This window comes from Cavia porcellus, unplaced genomic scaffold, assembly GCF_034190915.1.
Source record: "Cavia porcellus strain 051 isolate PalLab524CR breed Dunkin Hartley unplaced genomic scaffold, mCavPor4.1 scaffold_9, whole genome shotgun sequence".
Lineage (NCBI taxonomy): Eukaryota > Metazoa > Chordata > Mammalia > Rodentia > Caviidae > Cavia > Cavia porcellus.
Window position 1 is genome coordinate 37,774,162 of NW_026947492.1, and position 17,252 is coordinate 37,791,413.

Genomic DNA, 17,252 nt, shown 5'->3' on the forward strand with positions numbered 1-17,252 from the left:
TTTCCATTAACTAAATATACTGAAAAAAACTTGATCACAAGAAGGTAAAATTAATCTTTTAAAAAGATTAGATCTAGAACATTCTAGTAAAATTCTTGAACTCCTAATAGAAAACACTGTATCGTTTAATTGAAATAAAGGCTTCTTACAAATAGCAATCTTACAAACTATATAATTTGTTTTGTGCCTGGAATCTTAAATACTAAAATCACTAAAGAAGTTTCAGCTTTCAAGAAAAACAAAAACAAACTCATTCACTATCCACTGAATTATTATTGATATGTCATAAGACATGTAATGCATTTTGATTGATGGAAGAATTTTGAGGAAATTGTTTAAAAATTATAAGGGTCATTCTCATAATGTGAGTATTTATTACTAAATTTTCTGAAGTTTTATGGTTTGGTAGAAAGTAAACAATAAAATGAAAGTGTTCACTTGGAAAGATATATATAAATATAAATCATTTTCCCAGCTATTTAATACATTCTAGCAATAATAAATTTTACCTTATATTTATATGTTTACATTTACATAAATACAGTTTCTGATACACACCTAGTGATGGTATTATAGGAGTTGTTTATTGATTTATTCAAGTAAAACCAAGCTGAACATATGCGGAAAAAATTTAAAATAGTATCAAATATTTAATATGTATGAAAGACAAACTTATTGAAAGAAATATTTCTCATAAGGAAAAGGTTTTCTCTATATTGTAGCATTCTCTCTGTCCTTCTCAGTGGTAGCATCAGATGTCTATTTTTAATACTGCATAAATTTTTCAGACTAAACATAACCTAGTCTTTTGAAAATTATACAAATGTCAAAGTTTTACACAGAAGTATTTAAAATTTCTCAGTATTTTAAAAAACTGTTGGAATATGGTTAGGTATACTTTCTACATATATGAGATGTTTTGTAGGTTAAACAACTAGGAAGCAAATTACTAGTTACTGGTATTGAAATAATCATCTTTACTAAATATTGTCATGTTGTTTTGTGAATTTCTTTCTTTCTTTCTTTCTTTCTTTCTTTCTTTCTTTCTTTCTTTCTTTCTTTCTTTCTTTTCTTCTTTCTTGCATACTGGAAATCAAACTCAGGATCTCACACTTGCCAAGCGGGTGTTGTGCTGCTGAACTGTATCGCTGGCCCATCTTCAGTGCTTTATATTAGTTTTTTTAAAGTCTTGATATTACCAGTTTTAGGAAATCTCTGATACAGAATTTATAATGTACTATTTTAATTTGACAGCAACAACTTTGTTAGTGAAGTTAACCAGAATTTGGTATGAGACTATAGAAAAGTATATTTTCTTTTTATAAAATTGTGATTTTTTTTCCTCAGCACTTTCTAAATATTATTGGATTGTCTTCCAGCTTTTCTCAATACTGTTCTAAAGTTTATTTTGTCTTAATACTGTTTGTAGTGGATTTTCTTTTGATTATATTTAATAGTGTCTCTGATGTTTTCATGGTTATTATTCTTAGACATTATTATATTTAGAAAGAGGCTTTCTCTTGTGGAACTGTGCCAAATCAGAAAAACTTTAACTTAATTAAGATACTGATAGCTGAGATTTCCAGTATCATATTGGAAGAACACATTTAACTCCAAATGGAAAGAAAAATTTACATTTAGAAATTCTTAGAAGATACATCTAACTACCCCAGACAAAAGTTCACAAACTAAGTTTCTTCTTTCCTTTTTTTGAGATGTATGTATTTAAAGCCATTGTTGTAATGATGGCAAATGTATTTGTGGTTGGTGGTTTTATGTTAACATTCTGTTTTCTCTGTGTTTTTGTTGTTTACCCTTTCACTTTTTTCACTTTTGTGGCTCCTAAAACTCATATATTACAGAATTTTGAAAATTTGCTCAGCACCACTTAGTTAAGATCACAATTTTATCTCTATCTTGCATTTTTGTTTCTGGTAATTGTTCCATTCTTTAACAACAGCTATGCTGTTAGAAGGGTAGTGTGCAATATGTTACTAGGAATCTCTGGTTTTATTAACCTATGCAATGATCATTCTGCACAGTTTACACATTCATGGTTCCTATAGGTGTTCAGCAAGCATGGAAAATGAGTAGCAGGGGTCATCTCAGTTTATTTCTTTTTGTCAAGATTCATTCTCTTCGCAATTTTTATTTTTCTGTCTTAGGTCTTAGGTTATTTTATATAAATTTTAAAAGATTATGTCAATATTAAGAGCCCTTCCTGGTCCTTGTTGTGGTCTGGAAAATTACATTTGTAAATCCATGGAAAAGATACTAGAATTATAGTGAGTTAATTCCTATCTACCATTTCCAGTGCAACCCAGGTAGAGAATAAAGACACTAAGGCATATTTGTAATTTGGGGGAATCCAACTAAGGTGATGACTAACTGGAACAAAAGCCTTGACCCAGGGCTAAACCAAGGTTTTAATTCATGAAGAGGCAGCTCAGGGATAAGTGACTAGTTGTGGGGGATGTACATGATTTCCATGAATTGGTATAGATAAGAGGCTTGAGATCACCCCTGCAATATGCAAAGAAAAGGATACGCAGAAAAGTAATCTGCATAATACAATTTGAGGTAGTATATAATATTTTGGCGCTATTATCTTGTATGCCCTGGGAAGCCATAGCCTTTTGTCCCAGCCTTCATCCAGCCAATGCGGGGAGCATGGCTCTCTTTCCTGTCACCTTACTCATGCTTTTTGGGAGCCAAGCAGTAGAGGAACACTGCCTGTTGCCTTGCCTCAAAGACTACACATCAGTACCTTTGGTAGACCCATTTGCATTGTATAAAGCCAGCTGAGGGAATAAGGAAAAGTTCTAATCAGCTCTGTACATATGAATACATGGAAATAGGGTCAGGTTTAGCCAAAATGGAGATAATTGCTCTTCTTTCAAGGAGAGTCATCCAGGTAGTCCTTGTCACGCTTGACACATGTCAACACTTGTCAACACAAATCCTGCTAGAATTGTAATAGGAATTGCATGAGTCCTATAAATTAGGACAGAATTGACATATTTCTTATGCTGTGTTTTCCTTTAGGAGGATACTTTATATATACTTTTTCTTTTTTATTGTTTGAGTTCTTCGATCAAAATTCTGTAAAAAGTAGTGTACAGGTCATACATATGTGTTTTTAAGCATATACTACATAGTGTTTTAATCTCTATTTCCTTTGGAATTACTGTAATTTGCATTGTACTTTAAATTTTTGTTTCTGAATGTTCACTGTGTGTGTGCAATATTATTCATAAGAATGTTTCTTGAATCAGGATTTCTACAGATTTTATTCACAAATTATCATGACATCTACATAAGGAAAAATTTTATTAGTATTATGTATGTCTTTTCTCTGTCTTACTGTAGGGGCTAGAATGTCCATTACAATATTGAATAAGAGTTATGCAAATGAATGTAGGGGAAGCAATCTGTATTTAAGTGTTCACAAAATGATGTCACCTTTCATTACCTATTATCAAGTTCAAACAATTGCCTTTTATTTTGACCATACTAAATAACTTGTTTGTAACTACAGATATCAATTTTTTCTCAGTTTACACTTTAATGTGGTTATTCTTGCTTAATTACTATGTGATGGTATGTTAAAATATTGTTTTTTCTAGTAGTTTGTTGGGTTTTGTGCACGTCTAATGATTTTATTCGTAAATTTATAAAAATTCATCTATAGTTTTATATTTTTACATTATCTGTATCTAAGTAGGGATTAGGGACATTCTTTTCTCATGAAGGTAGTCAAGAAGTGCTCACTTTTCCTTTTTACTGGAAGATTTTGCAAAGCTAAATTTAATTCTTAAAATGTTCATAGAGTTCTCTAGTGAAATCATCTGTTTTTGGAAATTTATTTTTCAGTGGTGTTTTAATGATAAATGCAGTTACTTTAATTTTTATAAGATAGTTCTGATTATGTATTTCCTCTTGCTTTAGTTTTAGTCCTGTGCTTTTTTTTTGAGATGTTGTCTTATTTTTCCTAAATTGTTGACTGTAGAAGCAGAAGGTGTTTTACTCATTTACTTCAAATGATTACAGAATCTGTAGTGGTGCCCTCTATTTCATTCTATTGCTAATTGCATCTTCTTTACCTTTGCCAATACTACAAGAAGTTTATTATTTTACTAAATAGAACTTTTGTTTTAGTTTTTCCCTGCTTTTATCATTTACTATTATTCTTCTCATTTCCTTCATTTTGCCTTTCTTTACTGGTTCTTATCTCAGTTTAGAAAATCAGATGACAATTTTAGGACTTTCCTCTTTTCTAAAGTTATTTATGTCTAGTTTCATTCAATTCTGTTAAGATTATTTTATGATTTCAATTATTTTTGGGTATAGTTTCATTTTATTTTCAAGATTTTGGACTGTCTTGTTGAATGTTTCAAGAACATTTGAAAACTATTGTGAAAATATTAAAGACTATGTCAGCAAGGTGCAAAAAAAGTATATTTAGCCTACTCCCCCAACTTTTTTAAAGGCAGGATTTTTTGTGAAGTTCAGGGTTGCATGGAACTCACTGTGTAGCCTAGGGTGGCCTAACACTTGCAGTAATATTACTGCCTCAGACTGCCAAATACTGAGATTACAGACTCATTCCAGTCACCAACATTAACTTCTTGTAGAAGAAATAAAATGATTGTTCCATTGTTTGGAGAGTGAGAGTCCACTAGGAAATTCCTAGTGTCCTATTTTAGCAGAAAAACCTAAAATATATGCGCTGAACTGAATAGCAAAATATTTCCTATTACGAAGGTCAGTGTTTTTCATGGGATGGCATGAATCAATGTCAAGAGAAATGCTCTCAGCCTAGCATTTATGTCTTACCTGAAGTGATTGTGTAGGAAACAGTTTGTATACTACCTACCGGGTTTCCTTGATCTGGCAAAAAGATCATTCTTTGCTCCTTACAAACAGTATCGAGTGGATGGCATACTGGAATAATCAGGATACCTGGTCAAGTGGTGGGGTGTGGGTGTGTTTGGAGAAGAGAGGATGCACAGCAACTAGAATACAGAACTCAAGGACAATGCCACCTGAAGATTACACTAAACTCACTGCCCTAATCCTGCTGGTTGATCACCCGGGACCTTTACAACTACTTACACAAGTCCCCACCATTCCACGTATTGTCAATACCCTGAACATAGCAGACACTGTGTAAACAGTACACAAGACTCAATGTCATGCACACATACACACAACCAGTACTGTACTGCTATTTGGGAGAAGCCAAACTTGAACACTTGAAAGTGCTGTGCTAGAGACAATTAATTGAACATCTCTGACACAGCCTAGCCTCTGATAGAAAACATGAAATCCTAATATTTCCCTCTGAAGAAGAAACAGAAGGAATGAAGCAAGAGCATATATTTAAAAAAAAAATAGCCTGAAATATGTCCACTCTCCATTCTTCCAGTCTTCCTCTTTGATTGAAACTGGAAGACAAGGGGCTGGGGGTTTAGCTCAGCGGCATAAGCACCTGCCTTGCAAGCAGGCGGTCGTGAGTTCGATCCCCGGTACCGATAAAAATGAAAAAGACAAAAAAAAAAAAAAAAACAAACAAACAAAAAAAAAAAACAAAAAAAAATACAAAAAAAACCGAAACTGGAAGACAAGGAGGCATCTCATACTGTGCATAAACACACCAGACACACAAAGCACACACCCAAAACCTTCATGAAACGTGACACCACAAAAATAACAAAACCATTTAGCATGATTGAGTAGTTTCTATTACTATTATTTTGAGCCTAATGTTGGTTGCATCATGTAAGTAAAATAAAAAATTTATTCTGTTTTGCTTTGACTTTGTCCATTCAGCATTGTTCCTTGTCCTTCAGGTGGATCTGATTTTTTGACCTGTATAATATTTTGTTTTTCTGAAGATCTTGTTTTAACATTTCTTGCAAGGAAGGCTGATTGCAAGGCAGGCAATACATTTTCTCAATTTTTATCTGAGAAAGTTTTACTTTTCTTTCACTTTTGAAAGATAGTGTTGCAGGGTATCCAGTTCTAAGTTGGTAGATTCTTGTTTGTTTTTGTTTAAATCTAAATGGGTTTCTTATCCTCTGTTTTCATGATTTCTAAAAATTCTCATATACTTCTTATTTTTCTTCATCTGTATGTAAATGTTGAATACCACTACAAAGCAGCTCTGAGCAGGATTTAAACTTTACTGATTGGCTTTCTATGTTTATTTGTGAGTCTGTCCTACACCTCAGCCCCTTGCCTGGCAACGGGCGCTGATTCATAGTAAGTGAACCTCTATGAATCACTGGTCCTGGCTGAGGCCTGCAGTGGCCTGTGAGGCCAGAGATACCTCAAAGGGCAAGATAAGGCCACAGCTGAAGACACCTTGGCTCCAACACTAATTAAGTAAATAGAAACTGCAGCTGAAGGAATTTCACTCCTGCAGTCGCACTCCTACCATAAATGTCATCTTGGAGATAGAACAGTTCTCCCAAATTGGCATAATTTACTACTTGGAGAAGTCTTTGAAATGACTTCCAAGGTCCTGCTCATTTCCTGTGCTTTCCTCAGTTTCCCTGCCTTTTATCCTTGGTCCTAATAAAAGTGGGCAATCCAGAGAAGTCTTTGTCTTAACCCTCAGAGTCTCAAGCTCAACTAAAGAGCTTTGACCCTCCTGGAGCCCTAAAATCATATAACTTGTCTCAATTAATTTAAAGCTCCACCATAAACTCATTTGGGAGACTGAGGATCTAGGTCAGGATCCAATATGTAAAGTTTTATTTTCCTCAATGTTTTTCAAGATTTTTTTCTTTATCTTTGATATTTTGAATTTGAATAGGTATGGTTTTTGTATTTTGGGGGAGGGTGTTTTATTTTTGTTATTTAACTTCCTTAGTATTTCTTGGAATTTCTGGTTTTCTTCTCTGAATTCAAACATTATTTGGGGGGAAGTCAAATATAATTGACCAAACAATTCTGTAGCTGTCATTCTTTCTTCTCCTGTTATACCCACCACCCACCATGCATATCTAAATATTTTGTGTTTGTCACACAGTTGTTAAATGTTCTGGGTTTTTTTTTTTTTTTTTCTTTTCTTTTTTTTTTTTTTTTTCTGGTTTTTTGCTTTTGTTTTAATGTTTTGAATTAACTATTGTCATATTTTCAAGTTAACAATCTTCTTTCTTTTTTATTTTATTTAAGGAGAAAAAGAAAAAAAAAGCAGGAAAAGGATACAAGTTACACAGAATTTCAGAAAAAAATAAACAGTAGGAAATCACTAGTTAATAGATTACATATTGTCATCTTAGAAATATTTGTTCAAGTTACAAAATTAAAGCATATAAAGTGGACATTCAAACAATGAGACTGCAAACAGTTCTGTTCAATGATCCAACAAAACTCAGTAATATCGTTATCTATCTTATACACTTAAATATACATGCAGTTATGTCCTTTAGAGCACTTTCTTCTCCTCTTTTTTGTACAATGACAGTTACACATTTTGGGTTTTATTACTCCCACAATTATTACTTTTTTTGAAGAGAGTAAAACCAAATGTGACATAACAGAACAGAGTCAGTCAAATCAAAAGGGTGGACATAATAGATAATGTAAAAACATAATACAAGGTGATCAACAATGGTTACCATAATGCTTCTTGCTATCTTAAAAAGAATTGCCTATATCATCAGTTATAATAAAATTGAACAAAATGGTAAAGAACAAAACCAATAAAACCAAAACTTTGGAGACATCGCAGGTCTTCAAAAGAAGATAATAGTTAACCAGAATGGGCGTCATAATGAATCTTATTATCTTCACAGCTGTTGCCTGTACTTTCGAACTTGGTACTATCAAGCAAAACAGAATAGAGGAAAATTAGTCAAAACAAGATGGTGAGAGCAATACAGGGTTTCAAATCAAGTTGATAGGAAATCAAAGTGGGTTACTATAATATATCCTGCTATTTTTAAATTTATTTTTCCCTTAATTAAAAGGATAAAAATCTGAAAAGGAAATAATAAAATGGAGATTGAGATAAAAGAGGGCATAACAACAAAACAGCGCAAGTCAAAACATAACCATTTAAGCAAAATAGTGTTTCACCACAAGATAATCCTGACATAAAAGTAGTTAACATATTGTCTCTCTCCTTGAAATCTTTGAGTATAACTTCGTATACTGTAGCATCAAACATATCAAAACAATGTAAAACCATTCAAGGGAATGACATTATTACAGGGTATTTAGAATCAACTAACAGAAAATGAACAATGGTTTCTGTATAATCCCCTTGTCTATAAAATTTTTTGTTTATATTATCACATATAATAAAATCCAATAAGATACAACATGTTAAGACCTCTGGAGACAGAAGAACAAAAGCTTGATGGGATTTCAAAACAAGATGATATTAAGTCAGCACTAGATATTATGATGCCTTGTTTTCTCCAAAATAGCTATTCCTAACCATGTAACCTTCTCTGCCTCGTTTCTGGTGAGCTCTTTTTCTGTCATTAGTGATCAGTTTGTCTTCTTCATTTCAATTTCTGCTTCATTCATTGTGGCCTCTCTGCCACTATTTCTGGAATATTGGTATTTTTGTTTTTTAGAATGTCCTGCAGTATTCTCTGTAGAGTTAAACTGGTGGTTACAAATTCCCCTAGTTCCTCTTTATCCTGGAAACAACTTGTTTTTCCATCAATTTCTAGGGGTAGTTGTGCAGGATATATCAATCTTGGCTGGAGGTTAGTATCTTTCAAAGCTTGAATTATTTCCCCCCATGCTCTTCGTGATTTAATGGTTTGTGCCAAGAAGTCTGCTGTAATTCTAACGGGTGTTCTTTTGTAAGTGATCTGTTTCTTGTCCCTGACGGCTTTTAGCATTCTGTTCTTATATTGTATTTCTAGAATTTTGATTATTATAAGCCTGGGTGTAGCTCTGTTTGGGTTGTAGGTAGATGGGGTCCTGTATGCCTCATACATCTGAGTATCTTTATCTTTTGCTAAATTAGGGAAATTCTCCTGGATTATTTCTGTGAATAGCTTTTGTAGTTCATTTGTTTGTTTCCCTACCTCTTCTTTTATGTTCTTAATTCTTAAGTTATAGATCCTCTTATCATCTTCTAGCCTTTGTATTATTGCTGTTTGTTTCTTTCTTATTTTTAAGAAGTTTTTCATTTCATGCTCCTACATTACTAATCTGTCCTCCAGTTCAGATAATCTATCCTTAGTTTCTTTCAAGCTGTTATGCCAGCTTTCAATAGAGTTTTTAGTTTCCTAGTAATCTCTTTGAATCTGCTTCACGTATTCTATGTTTTCTCTATTTTCTCCATCAAACAATTCTCCCCTTTTTCTCTGTTCTTATATTCTACCATCTGTTTTTTCTTGGGCAGAGCTTAGCATTTCTCTAAATATTCTATTTATATCTTGCTTTATTTCATTAAATACTTCACTTTTAAACTCATCTATGGGGCCACGGAGATACCACTTTATGTCTATTGGTGCTGTGCCTGATATTGCATGTTTTCTGTCCTCATTATCCTTTGTATTTACCTTTCCTGAACCAGTGTTGTCAGGATTGGGGGCCGAGGACCCTTTCTTGTTGCTTCCTCTTCCCGTATTTTTTATTTCTTCCACACAAGTATAAATAGGAGGCCCAGTTTTTTGTTTTGTTTTGTTTTGTTTTTCTTTGTCAGTTACTGTTTGTTTGAATCCACCGGCTAGATGTTCCCACCCACTGCAGTGTACTAGGGAGACACAGACCTGGGCAGCCTCTGTTGGGCCCACCACTCCAGTCAGTCAACCTACTGAATGCTTCACTGATACGGTGCACCGCCAGGCGCTGGGACCTGGCTTGGGCTAGCCCACTGGGTCCCAGTCCATGGTGTCACCCAGGCCAAGTGCTCCCCACCAATCCTGCTTGAGAGGGGAACATTCAACTAAAGTCACTGCAGCATCCTGTTCTGGCTAGTCTGCCTGGTCCCAGAATGTCCTCTGTTGGAGCCTCCTAGTCTATGGAAGAGTCCCTGTTTCCCTCACTCACTGCAGGTCGATGCAGGGCTCCCTGCCCATCCCGCTCTTAACTCCTTTTACCAAATCCCACTCTCAGAGCGTTCATACTTCTCTCCTTGCTGTCCCAATTCAGATGCAGCAGCGGCGGCATGAAACCCAAATCACGGCTTCCAGTGGCGCAGGTTCCAGCTTCCACGCTGAGGCTTTATCTGTTCCTGTTATAGCACCAGGATTGCATTCCCAGTTGGTTTCTCTCAGCCCAGTTCGTTCTTGGGTCAGCAGGGTATATCTCCCCCTGCTTAGGATCCCCCACTCCACACCATTCCTGGGTTCTAAGCTTGGTATCTCAGAGAGCCTCCGTAGCTGCTGCTATCTGTCTGCCATGTTCTCCCCAAAAATCTTCTTTCTTCAGCTATGTCTAGTCTATAAATGAGCCTACAAAAGCCATTATTCATTTCTGTTACAATATTTTGTTTTCCAGCATTTTCCTTTGATACTTAGAATTTGCATCGCTTTACTTACACCATCTATTTTTGTAGGCTGTCTGTATTTCCTATTAAGAAAATTATGTAAAATCTTTCCTGATGGGATTAGTCCAAAGAACCTGACATATGTAACTATGGATCTGATTTTTGTTCCGTCTCTTCAAGAATTGCTTTCTGCTTTTTTGGATGTTTGCTAAGTTACAGTAAAAAGGGATATATGTCAATATCCTGGATAAAGGAGGAGTCATGGTAACTGGGCCTTTCATAATATTGTGCTAAGGTGTAGGTAAGGAGGTAGAGGAATGTTCTGCAGTGGTATGACAAGGCCTCAGTCTTTTGGTGTACCTGTGTACTTGGATAACGTATTTGTGGTTCTCGGGTTTTAAAAATTATTTTCCTTTTAATAATACAGGATTCCTGAAGGTATTTCACTTTCTCCTATTATTAGAGCCAGTTGATTTGGCTATTTTCCTTCCAGAACAATTTGTTAGAATAGTTACCCCTGAGAATAGCCCTGTTAAGAATACAATGCTGTAGAATATTTGAAAATTGTCAGTTTTCTACTCTCTCTCCCTTGAACCAGAGGGAATTTCTCTCTGATATTCAGTGGTGAACCTGGTAGAAGTAATAGAGATAAAATTCATAAATGACAGGATTATCATTGACCAAACTGGTCCAGAGTTTTAACTCTCAGATGTTTCTATAAGAGAATCTAGCAACTGCAATTCAGATTCTCCTATTCCACAGGGTTATCACAAGGTTTCTTCTCCTGTAAGTTATGAATCACTCCATCTTCTTGTCTATTTTTAACTTTTGGTCAAATATTTACCCTTTGAGTTCCATTCTCTGATGGATCTACAAAGTTTTTATGTTAATTTGACAGAAATTTTACTTGTTATTAGAATAGTGTAACCACTTCTAAATTACTTTCAAGTTCTACCTTACAGTAGAAGTCTAAGTTTAGTTTTCTTTAGAAGTATTTTTTTTTCTTTTCTTAGAGATTTCATTACCTAATCATTAAGGTTGACAATTTTAGAAAATTTCATTGGGTTTCTTTAATCTATAGATATCCTTATGTCATTTTCATTAATGAAAGATGAATTTCCTTGATGTAAATTCTAGGAGAGTTATTTTTCCCAGCACTTGAAAATGTTCACATCTTTATATTCTGGTCTGGTGGTTTGAGCTGCTAAATCAGATAATGTGTCACTTTTCTTTCTGCTTCTCTGACTTTTTTTTTCCTTTTTTGCTTTTTCAGAAATCTAGTTGTGATTTATCTGTTTATCATTTCTTAATTATTCTTCTTGGTTGAGATGTGCTAGGTTCCTGAATCTGTAGTTTTCGTTTACAAATTGAAAACATTTTTAGTACCTATTTGAATACTTCCTTTTACTCTGAATTCTGATCCTATAAATATTTTCCCTTTGTCTTAGTGCTACAGTTTCCTGACACTGTGCTTACCTTTGTAGTCTTCTTTTCTCTCTTATTTGAATTTTTAAAATAATATTAATCCATTCACTCTATCATCACTCAAATTTTGAGACAATGTAACAGAATTTTACTGTATAATATTATACTGTTCTGTTAAATAATATTATGTTATTGCTAATAGCTGATATTTCTTTGCTGAATTTTTTTTGTTTTTAAATTACATATATTGCATATTGCTTTGGAAACACATATACTAATATTGAAGGATTAGCATGGCCCCTGTACAAGAATGACATGCAGATTCATGAAGTGCTCCATATTTTTAATGCAAATTGAAACCATACTCTTAAGTGAAATAAACCACTCACGTGTATAAATACATTTTCTTCCTAGTGTCAGAAATGGTAAGAGTATATAAAGTACAAAATCCTCAATAAACACTGTGAAAGGGTAACAATCTGCTCAAAGAGGAAAAATAATAGCTCAGGGAAAAATAGAAAAAAAGAAGGGAAAGGAAAAAATATCTAAATTTGAATGAACACATTTAAGATAGCTAAGATGATTGTGCTACAAATTCTATAGTTCTTGGAATAAAACAGTTAACATTCATAGAATTGGATCAATTTTGCATGTTTGTGTCTGGTAATCTGAGGAACTCTTAAAGATCACTGTGTAAAATAACAACCTTAGCTATGTCCCTACCACCTTGTTTTGAAGGCCTATATGGTCATTATTATCTGTTATTGACATTGTTATTTATTTGCCCTATTTGTTTCTTGTTTTTCTAATAATTTGTTTTATTTTGTTTTTCTCTCTAATGCAGAAAGGGTAGATGTACATGTAGAGGCTTATATATGCCTTGAACTACTCAAACAGTTTACAAGAAACAATTGTATTATGCATAATGAAATGAACACCTACTTTGCAGAAAAAGAGTCATTGTGGTATTCATTGCTGATTTCCTGTTGTCAATCTTGTGAAATCTTTGTTTAGAGTAGTTTTAATTAGTTTTGCATTATTTAATTTGAACATACATGAAAGTGTGGAAAACTATTTTGAAGAAAACAAGAAATATTATGGTAGCTACTGTTGATTTTTGTATTGTGAAGGCCTGTAATATCTTCATTATTCTATTTTTACCCGTTTCGTTCTATTTTGTTTTGAGTGAATTCATTGTGTATGAAAATATAGACAACTATTTAGGAGAAAACAAGAGACATTATGGTAGCCACTGTTCATTTCCTATTATCTTGGCTTGAAATCTGAGTCACTTAAGTTGTTTTCTTCTCATCTACTTTGTTCTGCTTTGTTATGTTTTGTTTTATCTTCTTTAAAACACAAATTAGATATGTAACAGTCAGGTGTAGTGGCTCATATCTGTAATCCCAGCACTTGGGAGGGTGAGGCAGGAGGATCATTGTTAGTTTGAGACCAGCAAGGCCAACCTCAACTGCATAGTGAACCCCTGTATCAAAAAGACAAAAAAAAAAAATGCACTCTAAAATAACAATAAACATGATAAATGTAGTCATTATGTATTTCAAATTGTGCTAATAATATAAAATAAAGAAATAAAATAAAAATAAATAAATTAAAGATATTTTGTGATGATTGCCTCAAAATCCTTGTAAGATAATTTTATTATGGATTTATGGTAGTATCATGGTCAGTTGATTTTCTTATTCAAGTTATCATTCCTTGTTTTTCCTATGATTTCATTTTTGTTGGTTATGTATTCTGTACATTTTGTCTGTAGTCTAAGAGCTCTCTGAGTGTTATTAAAATGCCTCAGGGGAAACAATAGTATAATTAGCATGATTATTTTAGCCCAGTGTTCAAAGAGCTTTACCCTATCTGGGAAGGAATAAGACTGGAAGGGTTGCCTCTTTTTTCTTTCTTATTTATTTATTTACTTACTTACTTATTTTTGGCAGGGTGCGAAGACAGAAAACAGTTGCTCATTGTCCCTTTATTATCTTGAATAGGAAACACTTATTTAGTAGTTGTAACAAATAAATGTTTCTGTGTCTTCAAATTGTCTTTGGTTACTTTCATACCACATTTTCCTGCTAAGCCTTATAAGGTAAACACTTTGAAAAAAATATTATCATTTTTATATGAGAGCAAATGTACAGCGAATTAGAGAATTTAAGCTATTCTTTCACATTTGTATAATGGTAATATAATGGCTAAATTTATTAAGAAAAACAATGAAGTTTCCTAATTGAAAAATTCCAGTACAAGTTTAGAATTATAGAAACTTATTACTGAGCTCAGTTAGAAAATTAGATAAAACTTAAAATATTTAGTCTTAGAAGTGACTTTTAATTTTAGAAAATATTAACCATTAGTTTACCTTTTGGGGAGGATTAAAGAAATAAATTAGATAATAGTTTTAAATATAAAACAGAATAAAATTCTCCAAAGGAACTTGTTATGACTCAAAAGATAAAAAATAAGAAAATTATTAAAATTAAAAATCACCAGTCTTTTCCTTTGTGTTAAAAATCAAATCATCAAATATTTTCCTTTGTCTTCTCAAAAATCAAACCAATTCTAAAATGAACAACAACTAATTATTATAGTGCTAGTTTCAAAAAAGACTGGTAAATGTGGAGTTTAGTTTTCAAGCTCTGTTACACAACACATCTGAGAGGAAGGTTAATCAGATGAGAAAGGCTATGTGGAATGTCAAAATTCACATATTTTACCAGATGAAGGAAATATCTGTTACCCTTTGATGACCACTAGGAACTACAAAAATTCAAAACTAGGAAGTATTTTAGTTTTGGAATTTTGAATTACTGAATACTCATGATATGGAAATCTCAGTCACACAAGTTGGCATGCTGTATACATACACAGAGGGTCTAGAATTACAGATCCAGCAAATCTGTCTAAGAATGTGAATGAGTGAGATCTTTGTTTTTGTTTTATTTTTTTCCCATAATGCAAATTTAAAAAATAAAGAACATTTAAAAAAATAAAAATAAACAGTATGGATTATAGAAAAATTGAAGTAATGGAAGCTTTATTAGATTTGAAACTTGGATGATAGATATAATTTAAATACAATATAGAGATAGCACTCACTTCATATAAAGAAAAATGGAGAAACTTATATGAACTTAAGTATAATTACCCCAAATAATTAAGTATAATTACCCCAAAAATGAAACATAAATTGCTATACACAAAGGATCCTCAAAAATTAATCAAGAGGACTTGAGCAAACATGCTGGATAGATAACAGCAGGCTACAGAGGCTCCCTGAGATAGTCAACTTAGAATTTAACATAATACAGTGTGGGGAGTCCCAAACAGAGGGAGATGAATTCTCTCATCCTAAGAAGAAACTAAGGTGAGAAGAATCAGTTAAACATACAGTCCCAGGGCTACTATTGAAACAGCTAAAGGTTCAATGCTCCCACTGCAGTGGCCGAACTGGCGCAGTGGTGACTTACCAAGCCATCCAAAATCCCACCACTTCAACTCACTGGAAATGCAATCACAGTCACACTGAGGTTGGGGATCGGCGAGCCCAATGGAGAGCTGAGCTAGTGGGAAACCTGCATCAACTTGTGATGAGTGATGGGAGTAAAACCCTTCCACAGAGGAAGGGGCTCCAACAGATGACATTCTGGGACCAGGCAGGACTGACAAGAACAAGGAGCAGCAGTGACTTCAGTCAGTTGTTCCCTTCCTGAGTGGGATTGGTGGAGTGAGTTTGGCCTGGGTCATGTGACCTGGCAGAGACTCAATAGGTTATCTGAAATCAATTCCCTATGGCAGCAACACACACTAATGCAGTGAAGGCCTCAGCAGGTTGACTGACCCAGAGGGGAGGCAGAGCACACTAATAGAGTGAAGGCCTCAGCATGTTGCCTGATCTAGAGCGGAGGGGCCAAAGTATGTGGCCCCTGTTTGTAACTCACTAGCACACTGCAGTGGGAAGGGTCCCTTAGCCATCATGCTTCAGAAGAATTGTAACCAACAAAGAAAGAAACTGGGGCCTCCTGGAAGAAACAAAAAATATGGGAAGAGGAAGCAACAACAAAAAGTCCCCAGGTCCCAAACCTGAGAATTGACCTAGAACAGGTAAATACAAAGGAGAATGAGGACAGCAAACATGCAGTATTGGACACAGCACCAGTGGACATGAAGAGATATCTTCGGGATGTCACAGAAGAGTTCAAAAGTGAAATATTTAGCCAAGTAAAGCAAAATATAAGAAGATTAATATAAGAGATCCAAACCACCACTCAAGAAGACACAGATGGAAGAATGGAGGAACTCAAAGGAGAGAACCATTTGATGAAGAATATAAAGAAAATATAGAATACATGAAGCAGATTCAAAGAGATTACAGGAAATTAAAAACTCTATGGAAAGATGGCAAAACTGCTTGAAAGAAACTAAGGATAGATTATATGAACTGGAGGACAGGTTTGCAATGTGGGATTATGAAAGGAAAAACTTTTTTAAAATAACAAGGAAACAAGCAGTAACAATACAAAGACTAGAAGACAACAAGAGGATCCATAACTTGAGAATAAAGACAGTGAATGAAGAAGTAGGGGTACAAACAAAGAAACTATAAAGACTATTCACAGAAATAATTAAGGAAAACTTCCCAAACATAGGAAAAGGAAATGATATTCAGATCTATGAGGCATACAGAATTCTAGCCACCTACAACCAAAATAGAGCTATACCCAGGCATATAATAATCAAGATCCCAGAAATTTAATATAAGAACAGAATTCTAAAAGCTGTTAAGAGACAAGAAACAGATAACATGTAAAGAAAAACCCATCAGAATAACGGCAGACTTTTTGACACAATCCATCAAGTCAAGAAGAGCCTGGAGTGATATATTCCAAGCCCTAAAAGAAAATAACCCCCACCCCAGATTGATATTCCTGAAAAACTGTCTCTGGAAATTAATGCTTCCAAGACACAGAGGAATTTGGGAAATTCGTGACCACCAATCCAACTCTACAGAGAATACTGCAGGGCATTCTAGAGAGAGAGAAAATTACTAGGATTCCAGGAACAGTGGCAGAAAGACCTCAATAAATTGAGCAGAAAACAGAATGAAGAAGACAAGCAGACAACTGATGGCAAAAAAAAGAACATAACAGAAATGAAGCAGAGATTTTATTCAAAACTGATATCATTGATAGTATCAAGTCTGAGAGTATAGGCAACTACACTGAAGATAAGAAGCCTCTGCAATGCACATTCTGGTTTGATAAGTACCTGATTTTGAAGTTTTATACTATATACAAGTTGTGTTTTTATTAATACTGTTACGTACTGATATATTCAATTATACTAT

The 17,252-nt window shown here is 34.0% G+C and overlaps 1 pseudogene; it reads left to right on the forward strand.

Moving 5' to 3' along the window:
- The first annotated feature begins 12,144 nt into the window (after positions 1-12,144).
- On the forward strand, positions 12,145-12,235 carry LOC111757694 (U6 spliceosomal RNA; annotated as a pseudogene).
- Positions 12,236-17,252: the final 5,017 nt, after the last annotated feature.